At 38.8% G+C, this 14,536-nt stretch overlaps 1 protein-coding gene across 2 annotated transcripts in view; it reads left to right on the forward strand.

Annotated features, from left to right (window-relative positions):
• The first annotated feature begins 4,580 nt into the window (after positions 1-4,580).
• KCNMB2 (potassium calcium-activated channel subfamily M regulatory beta subunit 2) overlaps positions 4,581-14,536 on the forward strand; it is a 697,235-nt gene continuing 687,279 nt past the window's right edge. Inside the window, exon 1 of one of the 2 annotated variants that reach the window (XM_056565221.1) lies at positions 4,581-5,047. The gene's annotated coding sequence lies outside the window, so the exon portion shown is untranslated. The remainder of the gene's footprint in view (positions 5,048-14,536) is intronic. The other variant, XM_056565220.1, reaches the window with a different exon arrangement.

Consider the following 14,536-nt stretch of genomic DNA (forward strand, 5'->3'; position numbering starts at 1 on the left):
TCCCTTGTATGTTAGTGCTTGCCATCATTTTCTCTGATTGTGGAAATTACTGTTGATGTTCATTTACCCTTGTATATTACAGATCGATATTATAATTTTTTCATTGATAAAACATTGCCAATGCATTTAAATGGATTTATTCACATCTATGGCAAATGTATTATGTTCAGGTATTTTATTTCTAGTAAGCAGCATGTTCCATATATTTCTATATATGCATAGTTCAGATGTGCATATTTGTTTTTATCAGGCATATTTCTCCCAACAGCAAAAATAGTTGTTTTAAAAAAATGGAACAAATATGGATACAATACAAAAAAAATGAAATTTGGGCTCTATTCCCATATTTTCATGAACAAACGCTACTCTGTTCAATATGTTTATGGTAGATCATCTCCTAAGAATGGAAATTAATTCAGTAACCAATAAACTACTCCCTATATCTTTCACATTCAATGCCTGTATCTTAGATTATTGTGTTTAAAGGGAATGTGTATTGTTAAAATCAGGATTTTATGTTAACTATACTTTTATTTTTGAAATTTTTGGTGATGTTTTTCATAATTTTCTAACTATCCATATTTTATAATAATCCTGAAATCTTGCAGTTTACATTCTAATCACTAGGTCTAAAACTAAGTCTAGACTTTTTGTTCTGTACAGATCCTTTTGCAGTAATGTCTTTCTTCTTCTTCTTAGGTTGGCCATTCCCTTTAAATGATTTTCTAAGACTGTGTCCTAAGCCCTATGTCATACATACTGTCATCATGCTTCTTGGTTACATGATGGTTATAGTGTGTAAAAGCTTTAAGACTGCATATAAACAAAAGAAATTTAAGATTTAAATTCAGGGTCAGTAAACACAATTTTTAACCCCCTTAACAACCACTTTTATATTTCTTCATGGTGGCCATTAAGGGCCCTATGCCATGGCACTGTAGTAAAACTCAGGCACCGTGTATCCTGTGCAGGGTACAGCTGGTATACATTTATCTGATGACATGCACATATCTGCTTAAAGCTAGAATCTGTGATCCATCCCGTTCAATCTCTTAGATGCCACAGTCAACTTTTACAGCAGCATCTGAGTGGTTTCAAGGGAAATTCTGTAATCTCATCTTGCCTCTGTGACATCTTGAGTTGACAATTAATGTCTTTGGTGGTTGTGGGATGCATTTACTAACAGAAATAACACAAACTAATATTGCTACATTAATGCATAGTGCAATTTATTATTTAAACAAACAATGCATGTTCAAGTCCCCTTGTTTGACTATAAAAATTATATTAAAAACATTTAATAAAGTGTTGAAAAAATCTTATGCATGAAAAAATGGGTGATCAGGCTTGTCAGACCACCCTGTCTTGTGTGAAAATACAATTCAATATCCTCAAGGGACTACTTCCCCAGCTAGCCTGAACTATTACTACTCCCATCCTTTTTGGGGGTATCATAGTGGCACTTAAGCATCTCGGCTCTACCTCCTTGACACCTGACCTAAAAATAAAAAGGACATTTTTATAAGTTTGACCACCACCATCACCACCAACAATTATTCAACAGTGTCTTCAAATCTTAGCAGCAAATAGAACTGACAGATTCCCTGTTATTCAATGGTTATCCATGATTTAACAAAAAAATAAAAATTAAAAAAAATAAAAAAAAAAATGAGCTAATTAAAAAAACAAAAAAAAAAAACAGCTCCACACCTGTCCTCAGGTTGTACGTGGTATTGCAGCTCAGTATGCTTGAAGTGAATAGAGGATGTTGAGGGTAAAAAAGTACATGAGTACATAGCAGAATGCTTGGATGTATAGGGAGAGGTATAAACAGTAGAAAGAGAGAAGTGCTCATTCCGCTGTACAGAACACTGGTGAGACCTCGCTTGGAGTATTGTGCGCAGTACTGGAGGCCTTATCTTCAAAAGGATATAGATACTCTAGAGAGAGTTCAGAGAAGAGCTATTAAACTAGTACATGGATTGCAGGATAAAACTTACCAGGAAAGGTTAAAGGACCTTAACATGTATAGCTTGGCAGAAAGATGAGACAGAGGGGATATGATAGAGACTTTTAAATACATAAAGGGAATCAACACTGTAAAGGAGGAGAGTATATTTAAAAGGAGATAAAATACCACAAGAGGACATAGTTTTAAATTAGAGGGGCAAAGGTTTCTGCAGTAATATCAGGAAGTATTACTTTACAAAGTGAGTAGTGGATGCATGGAATAGCATTACTGCAGATGTGGTTGCTGCAAATACAGTGAAGGAGTTTTTAAACATGCATGGGGTGACCATAAGGCTATCCTTCATATAAGATAGGGCCAGGGACTATTGATAGGATTCAGATTATTGGGCAGACTAGATGGGCCAAAGGGTTCTTATCTGCCAGCACATTCTATGTTTCTATGTATCAGTTTCTTGATTTTATCAGTACCTGCAAACTCAGAATGTGCCAGTAATATCAGTATAAACTTCTGTAAAACAGAAGTTAAGGAATAGTTGGAATTTCGGACTTGAATTCCACTCAGGAATATTGGAAATAAATTCCACTGCATGAAGGTTACCATTCAGGTGAATGAGTTTTCCGTTAACCTATTCACACTGTGGAATTTTCTGGTCGGAATTTCCAACAGTGAATTCTGATCAAATAATTCCGCCAGAACATGATACCTGCTACATTTTTGGGCAGAATTCACTCCGCAGACATTGCCATCTATGGGGACAGCAATGTCTTTGCGGTTCTAGAGTCAACTGATTCCGTCGACATTGGCCACTCTCAGAATGAGAAGACTGCACCAGGTCCAAATATAGTAGAAATGATTTAGACGTTTTGACCTGTCAGAAGAAAAAGACCACACGGTTCATCTAGTCTGCCCTTATATTCTTTTTGTTCTAGTTTTATCTTATCTAGAAATATAATTATCCCAGTTAGGTTTACATTCACAGACTGTAGATTTACTAACCACATCTGCTGAATGTTTGTCCCAAGTATCTTCTACTCTTTCAGTAAAATTACATTTTATGACATTGCTTCCGATTTTTCCCCAACTATCCTCAGATTGTACCACCTTGCTCTTGTGTTCAGTTTCTAATTTGAACCTTTTTTAAGCCTATAACATATGTAAAGGTTTTAATCATGTCCCCTCCCCCACCTCCCCTTTCCTGTGCTACTCCAGACTATACAGATTTAGCTTTTCATGTCTTTCCAGACTTTTTATTTTTTGTAGCCCATCATTGGGCCCGTTTTTTTTTTGTTTTTTTTTTGTCAATGATTTTATGTGTGTGAGGTCTTTGGGACTGACTACAGTGTTACAGATGTTATCCTTACTAAAGCTTTATACAATGGGATCTCAATTTGTCTCTTCCTATTGGATATAACTTTAGTCACGCAACTAAACCATAAAGCCAACTGCCTCTGAGAAGGGTCTTTAGGACACTACAGTACCCCCATATGGAAATAGTCATACATCACCAGCAGTTTCTTTTCTTTGAGTCTTGTTTTTTTTTTTCTTTGAGTCTTGTCTATAATGTTATAACAATCATACAGAAGTTTATGAGGATTCCGGAGAGGATTGGTTCTAATACCTTTATATTAGGGAACTGTGACTTGTGCAATTCCCTCAAGATCATTTTAATCAATCTTAAATTTTAGCTATTAATATATATTAATTCATTGATGTCATGCTCTTCGCCCTTGATATGTTTTTCATAGTCTATAGATGTCACTGTTGTACTTGATGTATGATATATAAATGGATTAAGATACTGGCAAAAACCTTTCTAATATAAAAACATTAACCTGATTTTTCTCATCCTGTGCAATATATGATTTCAGGGTGATGTGAATATATACTTTTTAAGTATTTTACTTTCAACCACCTTAAAACACTCAAAGCCTAAATTTTGAATAACCTGCGTCAGAATATGTTTTCCAAAAAGACCAGATCTCCTTAAAGAAATAAAAAAATCATAAGTCCATTTCCAATTTTTCTAAAGGAAAAGAAATTCCAGTCCACATTACGTTAGGCACCTTGCACCAGTCTTACGAGAGCGCTCAAGGACTGATCTATCGCTCTCCCTTTAAATCAGAAGGTGATCGATAAAGGCAGAATAATATTTCCTTTATAATATATATACCCAGCCTAATGACTCGACTGACTTATTCCACTGTCTGTATGGCTATTGATCTATGATGGTCTGAATACAAATTTGGGAGGAAGGATTAGACTTTTGCCATTCATTACCGGCTGTAGACTTTAATCTGGCTTTAAATAACAAGCAACTTGTAAATGATAATTAATCAGGGATCATGTGACTTTAATTGTGGAGAACTTAGGAAGGAAATATATTGTTAAGCTATAAATGTATCTCTCCTTAATGAAATGTTTGGAAGTTCTCAGGCTGACTGTTTTTCTCTGTAAGTCTCAGGAGCTCACAATACATGAGGGAGGGGATGCGGGCTGGGAGAGAGGGGCTGGTCTATCGCCCTTAGTTTTTTGATCATACTTGCCACTCAAACACAGCTGAGCAATTTCATGCATTTTTCTCCATTCATTGCTCGAACCTCTTCGTACCATAGGGAGGATTTCACTGAAATGAAAAATATTTTCCCACCCACTTTTTAAAAACAATCATTCCATGTGGACTGCTAGATTAGGCGTATCACATTATATCTCCCAGACAGACTACTGCAATATTTATTAAAAACAGAAGCAGCGTGTCCATCAGAAGCCTATAGATCCCAGCCAGCACATGCTGTCACACATGACGCTACCTTGGCTGAGCTTCTGAGAACTAATTTTAAGCATTGCTTTCTAGCATGCAATGCATCCTCCTTGCTCTCCTAAACTATTTCAGACATTTTGAGCAGGGAGAATAAAGCCATGACTTAGCTCTGGTTGTGACAATAATAGACCCCCAAAAAGACTTGAGCTAATGAACACAACAGTATCACTGCTGGGGGGGAAGTTTGGAGGATTATGCTGGATCTATGCTGAAAAGCAGGCTTGAGTCACCGAGGAGGATGTGACATCTTAACACAGGTAAGGGTTGCATGCAAACACAAAAGAATCTGTTGCTTATTGCAATGCATCTGAGTAACCGCTGCTAGCAGGGGAAGGCATGTGCAAGCAGGCTGGCAGGCAGTATTGGGAAAGGAAAAGATGTCTGCTTACATTGGGATAAAATAATAGTGTTTGTAACGTGTTCTGTTGGTAAGAGAAATGTCTGGATGAGAAGCAGGCTGCTTGGAGCGCACATAGACATCCTTCATTTTCATAGACAGAGGTCATAAAGACTCGATCTAAGATTCTATATCAGCTGGGTTCTTGGAAGAGAAGATGGGGTGTGCTGTGGGGAATGGGATTCCTCAAGCACAGAGACTAGGAACCTGTAGTTAAGGAATAGCTGGCATGCATGCACAGTGTGGGGACTGGATTCATGGTAGTGGGGTGTGTTATAGGCTGTCTCATCAGGACCATGCACAGAATCCATCTATGAAAATATTACATTGTGCCATCCATTGCGCATGGAGAATGAGACAAATTATGTTTGCATATCATTTGCTGCTGGGTGATCTTTACATTAAAAAACTGACATGTTTTCCTTCCCTGGATATATGATGTTGACAAAAGCTACACAACATGACTTTGTAGTTGACAGCAGACTATTAGGTTTGCTGACTTTGGTCACAGAGGAGTTAAGCAGCAACAGAATATGAAATGTCACTGAAGCGTGTTAAATATTCACATTGTAAACAAAGGACTATTCGGCATGAGTAATTTCCCGGTGTGCTTCTGCTTTCATTTCAGTTTTGCTGTAGGCAAATAATTATTGTGAGATGGAATATGCAGAAGAGAAGTTAATTGAATACATTGTAAGTTACCTTATAGACACATAAGTGATCTATTAGCATCTATGGACATTATTATGGGTAACAAATTAGGAGGCGCCATTAATGAACTATAAAATCAAGGCCAAGAAGTGATATGAATCTTCATTATTTAGTGCCTATAACCCTTAAGAGGGCTAATAATGTGCACCAAGGATAAGCGGGCTCCTGTAATAGAAATGTGGAGGTGTTTAACATGGCCATTAGTTTTAAGCAGGGTTGTGATCTCTCCCCAAGATGCCTTCTTTTAGTTACAGTTGTTTAATAAATTAAATTTTCATTTACTGTACATTTTTTCTTGTGAAGGTAAGGAATGTTTTAGTATGTATAGAAACATTAATAAGTAAGAAAGGCATAATTGCTACTATTACTCAGTGGGCTACACATTAACAACTTGGAGTTTCCAAAAATAGCACTGTTTAACATTTGGCAAACAAGCAGCTGCTAAAATAGACATTGTAGCTTCGGTGGGTCTTGCTATTGGAGTGATCAACAGGATTCTATGCCTGGTGAGTGTGGTACATGGGGTGAACATGGTTTACACTGTGCTACTGAACTATATAAACTTTACATGTGTCCAAACGAATTACAAGATTACTTTATGCATTAGGGGAATATCCTACAATGTGTTCTTTATTAGCAAGAGTTTTGTACAATTTTTATATACAAGAGAATGGCGCAATATAATATATTCCAAGTATTTTGAAGTAGGATTAAACTGTATTTTAAGTCCAGTTTACGGTGTTGTTTAGATTCTCCATAAGGTTTTTTTTATTACTTTTTTACAATGTTTTAATGGCAAGAATTCTGCTGTGTGCAGAGCTAGACTTGATTTCAAAAATACCAGAACCTCAACATGCACCAGTTTTTGAATAAAAATATATAGTTGGCGGCAGCGCTAATAAGGACTTGCTAGTTATAACTTATATTGAAATAGAAAAGGTGAACAATGTATGTTAACCGGGGTTTGCCATTAATTATATGCACAACGTGTTCATCAGCATACTGCAAAGAAGTGTATATAACAGTTGTGAAACTAACAGAAGATTAGGAAATGCACGCATGTTACCTTCTGTATGTACGTGCTGTGGATATGGTCCCGATCCTCTGATATGCGGTCTCGATCCTCCGATATGCAGTCCCAGTCCTCCGATATGCGGTCCCAGTCCTCCGCTATCCTATGAGGTGAGTGAGGATTCCGAGGGCTATATGATCTTGATACCGGGGTAAGCTGGATTCCGTGCCAAGAAACTCTGTGTGGAGGTCTTTGAGCAGCCGCAGGGAGATCTGCCCCGGCCGGTGGCGTCTCCACCTGCGTACTGCAAATGAAAAGGGTCAAAAGTCCCGTACCTGTAAGTGACGTCACTATGGTGAGACTGTTGGGCCAAAAAGGAAAAAAGTTTTACAACGCCATTTCAGAGAATGAAGTTCTCCTTCCTCATGGATATCCTAGCCCCCCGGCTCCTGTATATCTGTTTCATCCCAATTCCTGTTGTATAATGCTTAGAACATGGCATGTAATATACTATTGTAACATACCAACGAAGTTTGTATGAAAAAAAGTGTATATGAAGGTAGAGAAAATGCTTGTGAAAACTGCACCATGTATACATAGTCATACAGCTCACTTTCCAGAAATGTAATTATTCCTTTCATTTATTTGACTATGTAATAACTACATTTGATTATGTAATAATGACATTTCTGGAAAGTGAGCTGTATGATTATGTATGCATGGTGCTGTTTTCACAAGTGTTTTCTCTACCTTCATACACACTTTTTTTTCATACAAACTTCAGTGGTATGTTACAACAGTATATTGCATGCCATGTTCTAAGCATTATACAACTGGAATTGGGATGAAACAGATACACAGGAGCCTAAAATTACCGCATGATTAAGCACATATGGGAGGCATCAAGGTGAAAGTATAAATAGTCAAATCCCAGAGGGCTAGGTTATCCAAGAGGAAGGAGAACGTCATTCTCTGAAACGGCGTTGGAAAACTTTTTTTTCCTTTTTGGCCCAACAGTCTTACCATAGTGGTGTCACTTACAGGTACGGGACTTTTGACCCCTTTCATTTGCAGTTCACAGGCGGAGACGCCACCGGCCAGGGCAGGTCTCAAAGAAACAGAGTTTCTTGGCACGGAATCCAGCTTACCCCGGTATCAAGATCGTATAGCCCTCGGAATCCTCACTCACCTCCTAGGATACCGGAGGACTGGGACCGCATATCGGAGGGTTAAGACCGCATACCGGAGGATCGGGACCATATCCATAGCATGTACATACAAAAGGTAACGTGCGCACATTTCCTAACCTTCTGTTAGTTTCACAACTGTTATATGCACTTCTTTGCAGTATGCTGATGAACACGTTGTGCATATAATTAATGGCAAACCCCGGTTAACATACATTGTTCATGTTTTCTATTTCAATATAAGTCATAACTAGCAAGTCCTTATTAGCGCTGCCACCAACTATATATTTTTATTCAGTTATTAAATTTTATGGTTGTACAGGGTCCCATAAGTTTGGCACATACAGCTGCTGTGGGGCATCGTACCCAGGATCTATAGCGCCAAGGTGTATTATACTTTTATTTCATGTACCATTTTTTGTTTAAATGTGCCTAATGTTGGCAGTGAGATCTGCCATAATTGACTTCCCACTATGTATTCTCGTATACAATTATTTTCATTAACTTAGGAATTAAAGAGAAAAGGGAGGAAAAGGTTGGATTTAGAAAGGAAATATTTTAACTTGACTAGGTACTTATGGTAATGTAATATTGTCCCTGGAATGTATTCAGAGGATAGGGGATACAGTGGGGCAAAAAAGTATTTAGTCAGCCACCAATTGTAATTTTTATCATAGGTAAATCTCAACTATGAGATACATAATGAGAAAAAAAAAATCCATAAAATCACATTATCTGATTTTAAAATCATTTATTTATTTGCAAATTATGGTGGAAAATAAGTATTTGGTCAATGACAAAAGTTAATACTTTGTTATACACCTTTTTTTTTGGCAATGACAGCGGTCAAACGTTTTCTGAAAGTCTTGTAAAGGTTTTCACACACTGTTTCTGGTATTTTGGCTCATTCCTCCATGCAGATCTCCTCTAGAGCAGTAATGTTTTGGAGCTGTCGCTGGGCAACACGAACTTGGGGTTTTCTATGGGGTTGAGATCTGGAGACTGGCTAGGCCACTCCAGGACCTTGAAATGCTTCTTATGATGCCACTCCTTCGTTGCTCGGGTGGTGTGTTTGGGATCATTGTCATGCTGACCCAGCCACATTTCATCTTCAATGCCCTTGGTGATGGAAGGAGCTTTTCACTCAAAATCTCACAATACTTGGCCCCATTCTTTCTTTCCTTTACATGGATCAGTCGTCCTGGTCCCTTAGCAGAAAAACAGCCCCAAAGCATGATGTTTCCACCCCCATGCTTCACAGTAGGTATGGTGTTCTTCGTATGCAACGTAGCGTTCTTTCTCCTCCAAACACGAAAAGTTGAGTTTTTGCCAAAAAGTTCTACTTTTGTTTCATTTGATCATATGACATTCTCCCAATCCTCTTCGGGATCATCCAAATGCTCTCTAGAAAACTTGAGATGGGCCCGGACATGTACTGCCTTAAGCAGGGGAACATGTCTGGTACTGCATGATTTGAGTCCCTTGCGGCGAAGGGTGTTACTGATGGTAGCCTTTGTTACTTTGGTAAATTAGCTCTGTTTTTCTATTCCTGGATAACCCCTTTAATGGCTGTGTGTTGAGTTATTTTGAAGGGACACAACATTAAACACTGTTAAACAGGCTGTGGACTCACTACTTTACAATGTAGCAGAGTGTTATTTCTTCAGTGTTGTCACATGAAAAGATATAATAAAATATTTACAAAAATATGATAAAATACAATAAAATATTTACATAACATATACACTTATGTGAGATACTGTATAGCTAGTAATAATAATTATAGTAATAGTAGTAATATTGGAGATTGTTTCCTATCTTCCTGTATATCAGTCTGATTACTAATTATTACTACTAAAAATTAGAAGGGGCAACTATCACATAGCCAAATAGTTTTTATCACTAATAAAGGGTTGTTCATGGCTTTTCAATAAACTAGCATTGCAATGACTTTTGTGGGTGTGTAGGTTCTATATACGGTTTATTTTTTTTAGTTCCAGTGCTTCTTGTGTTCTCAGGCTGGTCACATGGCTGCTCTGCCTGTGAATTCTTTATTTCCTGTGGTGTCTCATTTACTCTGACTTCCTGTTCCGTCCAGTGAATGTGATGCCACAGGGGGAGTCATTAGGTGGGTGAGGACAGGCATCCCTCCCATGGGCAGGCTAGAAATCATCATGGGTTTTGATCCTACCCCGGAAGTCCAGTGGGAGCTGCAGTGATAAGGGCTGCATGATGTGGAGGAGACCAGAGACTGGTAACTACCTTGTGAGTGTGTAGCCTTGAAGTACTGGAGTCCTGGTTTCAAATCCCACAAAGGACAACATCTGCAAGGTTCTTCCTTAGTTTATTAGTCTATTATTAGGCTTGGTTCACACTACGTTTTGAGCATACGGTTACCAGATCCGGCTGGGGGGGAGTGAAAACCGGGTACTACTGTACCCCAGCTGGACCCGACCCGCATCTCATTCATTTGAATGAGCCGACCGGAGTGACCAGATAGTGACTCCGGTCGGCTAATTTTTTCCCCCTTATCCGTTTGTCTGACTGAACCTAAAACTGCTGTATACCACGCTATTAGGTCCGGCCAGAAAACCGGATATGGGGCAAAAATAAGCCAACCAGAGTCACTATCTGAATCCGGTCGGCTCATTCAAATGAATGAGATGCGGGCTGGGTCCGGATGGGGTATGGAAGTATCCGGTTTTCCCTCCACCTAGCCGGATCCGGTGACCGTATGTTCAAAACTTAGCGTGAACCCAGCCTTATTATTATTATTATTACTATTATTATTATATTGTAAAGAGCTACAGTCCTCCTGTCTATACTACGGAGTGTAGAAAGGCCACTATCAGCTCTCTGCTTGTGAGTTCTACATATTGCCATTTTATTTACTGCTGAGGTAATATTGAGACAGAATCAAGGGTCATTTAAGCCCAGTCCCAGGAATGCTGAAACCCCATTCACCCATGGGTTGGCCCTGCCCCTTTTCTGGGACTGTTGACAATGTTCTGGGAGGATGTACAGTGGTTACTTTTCATCTATATTGTGTATGTATTTCAGGCTTAGGACTACAACTCTTAGCATGCACATTGTGTTGTGGGGGGATGGGTTTGTATTTCTGCAAAAAAAGATGAAGTAAAAGATGCAGTATTAAGGTTTGTACGTGATTGACAGATACTGTGTGACTTTGGTCTTTATGAGCTCTTCCTAGGTTTGCTGTGTCCTGCCACATATTATAAATATTATACATCATGAGGGAGATTTATCAAAACCTGTCCAGAGGAAAAGTTGCTGAGTTTCCCATAGCAACCAATCAGATCGCGTCTTTCAATTCTGAAAAGGCCTGTGAAAACTAAAAGAAGCAATCTGATTGGCTGCTATGGGCAACTCAGCAACTTTTCCCCTAGACAGGTTTTAATAAATCTCTTCCAATACATTTTGCCTTAGACTACATTTACTATATGTAACTATTTGGAATATATGCTATTTATTTTGATTTAGTGATTTCTATGCATTATGACAGATATATGTAGCCTCCAGAATGAGAATACCTATCTATAATTACTCTAGTCTTTTATCGCCTATTGAATATGCAGTTTAGAGAGGGAATGTGGTATAGATAGTGATTTATTTTGATATAACACGTGGGGTATAATAACAAAGCAATGTTTATCTAATAAGGAGAGTGTTTGCCAACTAGTGATATTACATAGTGATAGTGCCTTGGTTTACACTAATACATCTTTCTGACCTGCATTTTGTCATTATAGATTGCTTATTGCTTATATTGTTTATTCATCATACTTGTATTTGTGTAATTGATAGAAAGCTCCTTTTATATTTGCCATATTCTGCGTCCTGGCTAATGATTAACAAACAATAATTTTTACTTTGAGATATCTGACTAGCAGGCTATATGGGTCTGTGGACCGAGCATAAATAGAATGATTACCAAGCATCTGTGTTTTTTTGCTCTTTATAATCTCATACTGTATAAAATACAGTTTTGGTTTTGTACATAGGTACAAATCTGTTCCTGCTCTACTTCTGCTGCCGATCACTTCCAATTTGTTGCTTGATGTCACATAATAATGATAACTCTGTCTAATTTTACATCTACCACAGGCGCACTAAAAATGGCAGAAAATAATTTGTTCTCCATTAAATTTAAAAGTGAAAAGTGTCTGACTATATATCTCCAGAGATTTAAAATTGCAACTTGCTATAAGCACTGACACACTGAATAATGCTGAACAGAATATTATATACCTTTTATCTGTATGAGCTGCAGACGAAAAACATTTGGATGTTTTTCTCTTAGGCTATTTTCTCTACTCAGGATAAACAGATAGGTGTCCAGCTCCCAAACGAAAAAAAAGGCTAAAAGTCCAAACTTTAATACCGTATATACTCGAGTATAAGCTGACCCGAATATAAGCCGAGGCCCCTAATTTCACCCCAAAAACCCAGGAAAAGTTATTGACTCGACTATAAGCCTAGGGTGGGAAATACATCATCCCCCCCTGTCATCATCCAGAACCCCGTCATTATCACCCTGTCATCATCCCCCTTCATCATCATCACCTGTCATCATCCCCCTTCATCATTACCCTGTCATCATCCTCCCTTCATCATCCCCCCCTTCATCATTACCCTGTCATCATCCCCCCTTCATCATTACCCTGTCATCATCCCCCCTTCATCATTACCCTGTCATGAAAGGGGGTTTCATCATTAACCTGTCATCATCCCCCCCTTCATCATCCTCCGTTTCATCATTACCCTGTCATCATCCCCCCCATCATCATCCTCCGTTTCATCATTACCCTGTCATCATCCCCCCCTTCATCATCCCACCCTTCATCATTACCCTGTCATCATCCCACACCACCCCCTTCATCATCACTGCTTGTCTGATTTAACTGTGGTCTTTAACTGTGGTCTTCAACCTGCGGACCTCCAGATGTTCCAAAACTACAACTCCCAGCATGCGGGGAGTTGTAGTTTTGAAACATCTGGAGGTCCGTAGGTTGAAGACCAATGCCCGGGCCTTCATAATCATCCAGCCCCCCCTCCCCCCTTTAGTTTTGTACTCACCTCCGCTCGGCGGGATGTTCGGGTGAGCTGGTCTGGGCCATCTGTGCTGCAGGACCGTCCGGTGGGGAGGGATAGTCGTTCCAGGCTGTCCATCTTCACCGCTGGGCCTCTTCTCCGCGCTTCACGCCCGGCCCCGGAAAAATGACGTTGGCTTGACGACGACCCACAGGGACGTAAGTGGCCATATAAATGGCCCACCCTGTATATTAAAATTAGTTTATAAAATGTATGCGATAATACTTTCTTAGGTCCCTAACTCCACTTCTCTAAAGTAATCCAGTGAACAACCACTCTAAAGAACCTACCCTGTCCTTCATTTAACTAACAGCTCCTTGATGTGTCAAATACTTGCTAAGTTATGTGTCCTGTGTCTTTTTATTTTATGCATTGTCTTGTGCCAAAGTTATCTGTGCTGGTTTTATGCTTTTTCTAACACTGCGCTTGCAGGAGGTGTGGTTTGCAGATGCGCTGTTTGGTGGGCTGGTTTTATAATTTAGGCAATAATAATTGTTTGTAAAAATACTCCAGTGACTGGCATATAAATGTGTGTGTGAACTTCTTAGTTTCTTTGCTGTATACAGAGGTTTTATGTCATGTGTGCCTCATGATGAATTTTGCGTAGAGACTGGGCAGCAGGTTTTGCATTACGTAAAATATCTGTGCTAATGATGATCTCCACTTTTTATGCCAGGTTACCCCACAGATAACAGCTAGTGAACTTAGAGGAGGGAAGTTGTGGTTAAGTTGCAATTTTAAAATGTAGATACTAAACCCCTTCAATCCCTTTGCAACATTTGCTGGCGCCCTCGAGATAGGTGAAGGTCATATAGGTGGAATCTGCATTTATAAGATATTAAAGGGGTACTTCCATGGAAAACTTTTTTTTTTTATCAACTGGTGCCAGAAAGTTAAACAGATTTGTAAATTACTTCTATTAAAAAATCTTAATCCTGCCAGAACTTATTAGCTGCTGAATACTACAGAAAAAATAGTTTTCTTTTTGGAACACAGATCTCTCTGTTGACATCATGACCACAGTGCGCTCTGCTGACATCTCTGTCCATTTTAAGAACTGTCCAGAGTAGAAGAAAATCCCCATAGCAAACATATGCTGCTCTGGACAGTTCCTAAAATGGACAGAAATGTCAGCAGAGAGCACTGTGGTCATGATGTCAGCAGAGAGCTCTGTGTTCCAAAAGGAAAACCATTTCCTCTGTAGTATACACCCCCTAAAAGTACTGGAATGATTAAGATTTTTTAATAAAAGTAATTAACAAATCTGTTTAACTTTCTAGCACCAGTTGATTAAAAAAAAAAGTTTTCCACGGGTGTACCCCTTTAA

The sequence above is a fragment of the Hyla sarda genome, chromosome 3, assembly GCF_029499605.1.
Source record: "Hyla sarda isolate aHylSar1 chromosome 3, aHylSar1.hap1, whole genome shotgun sequence".
Classification (NCBI taxonomy): domain Eukaryota; kingdom Metazoa; phylum Chordata; class Amphibia; order Anura; family Hylidae; genus Hyla; species Hyla sarda.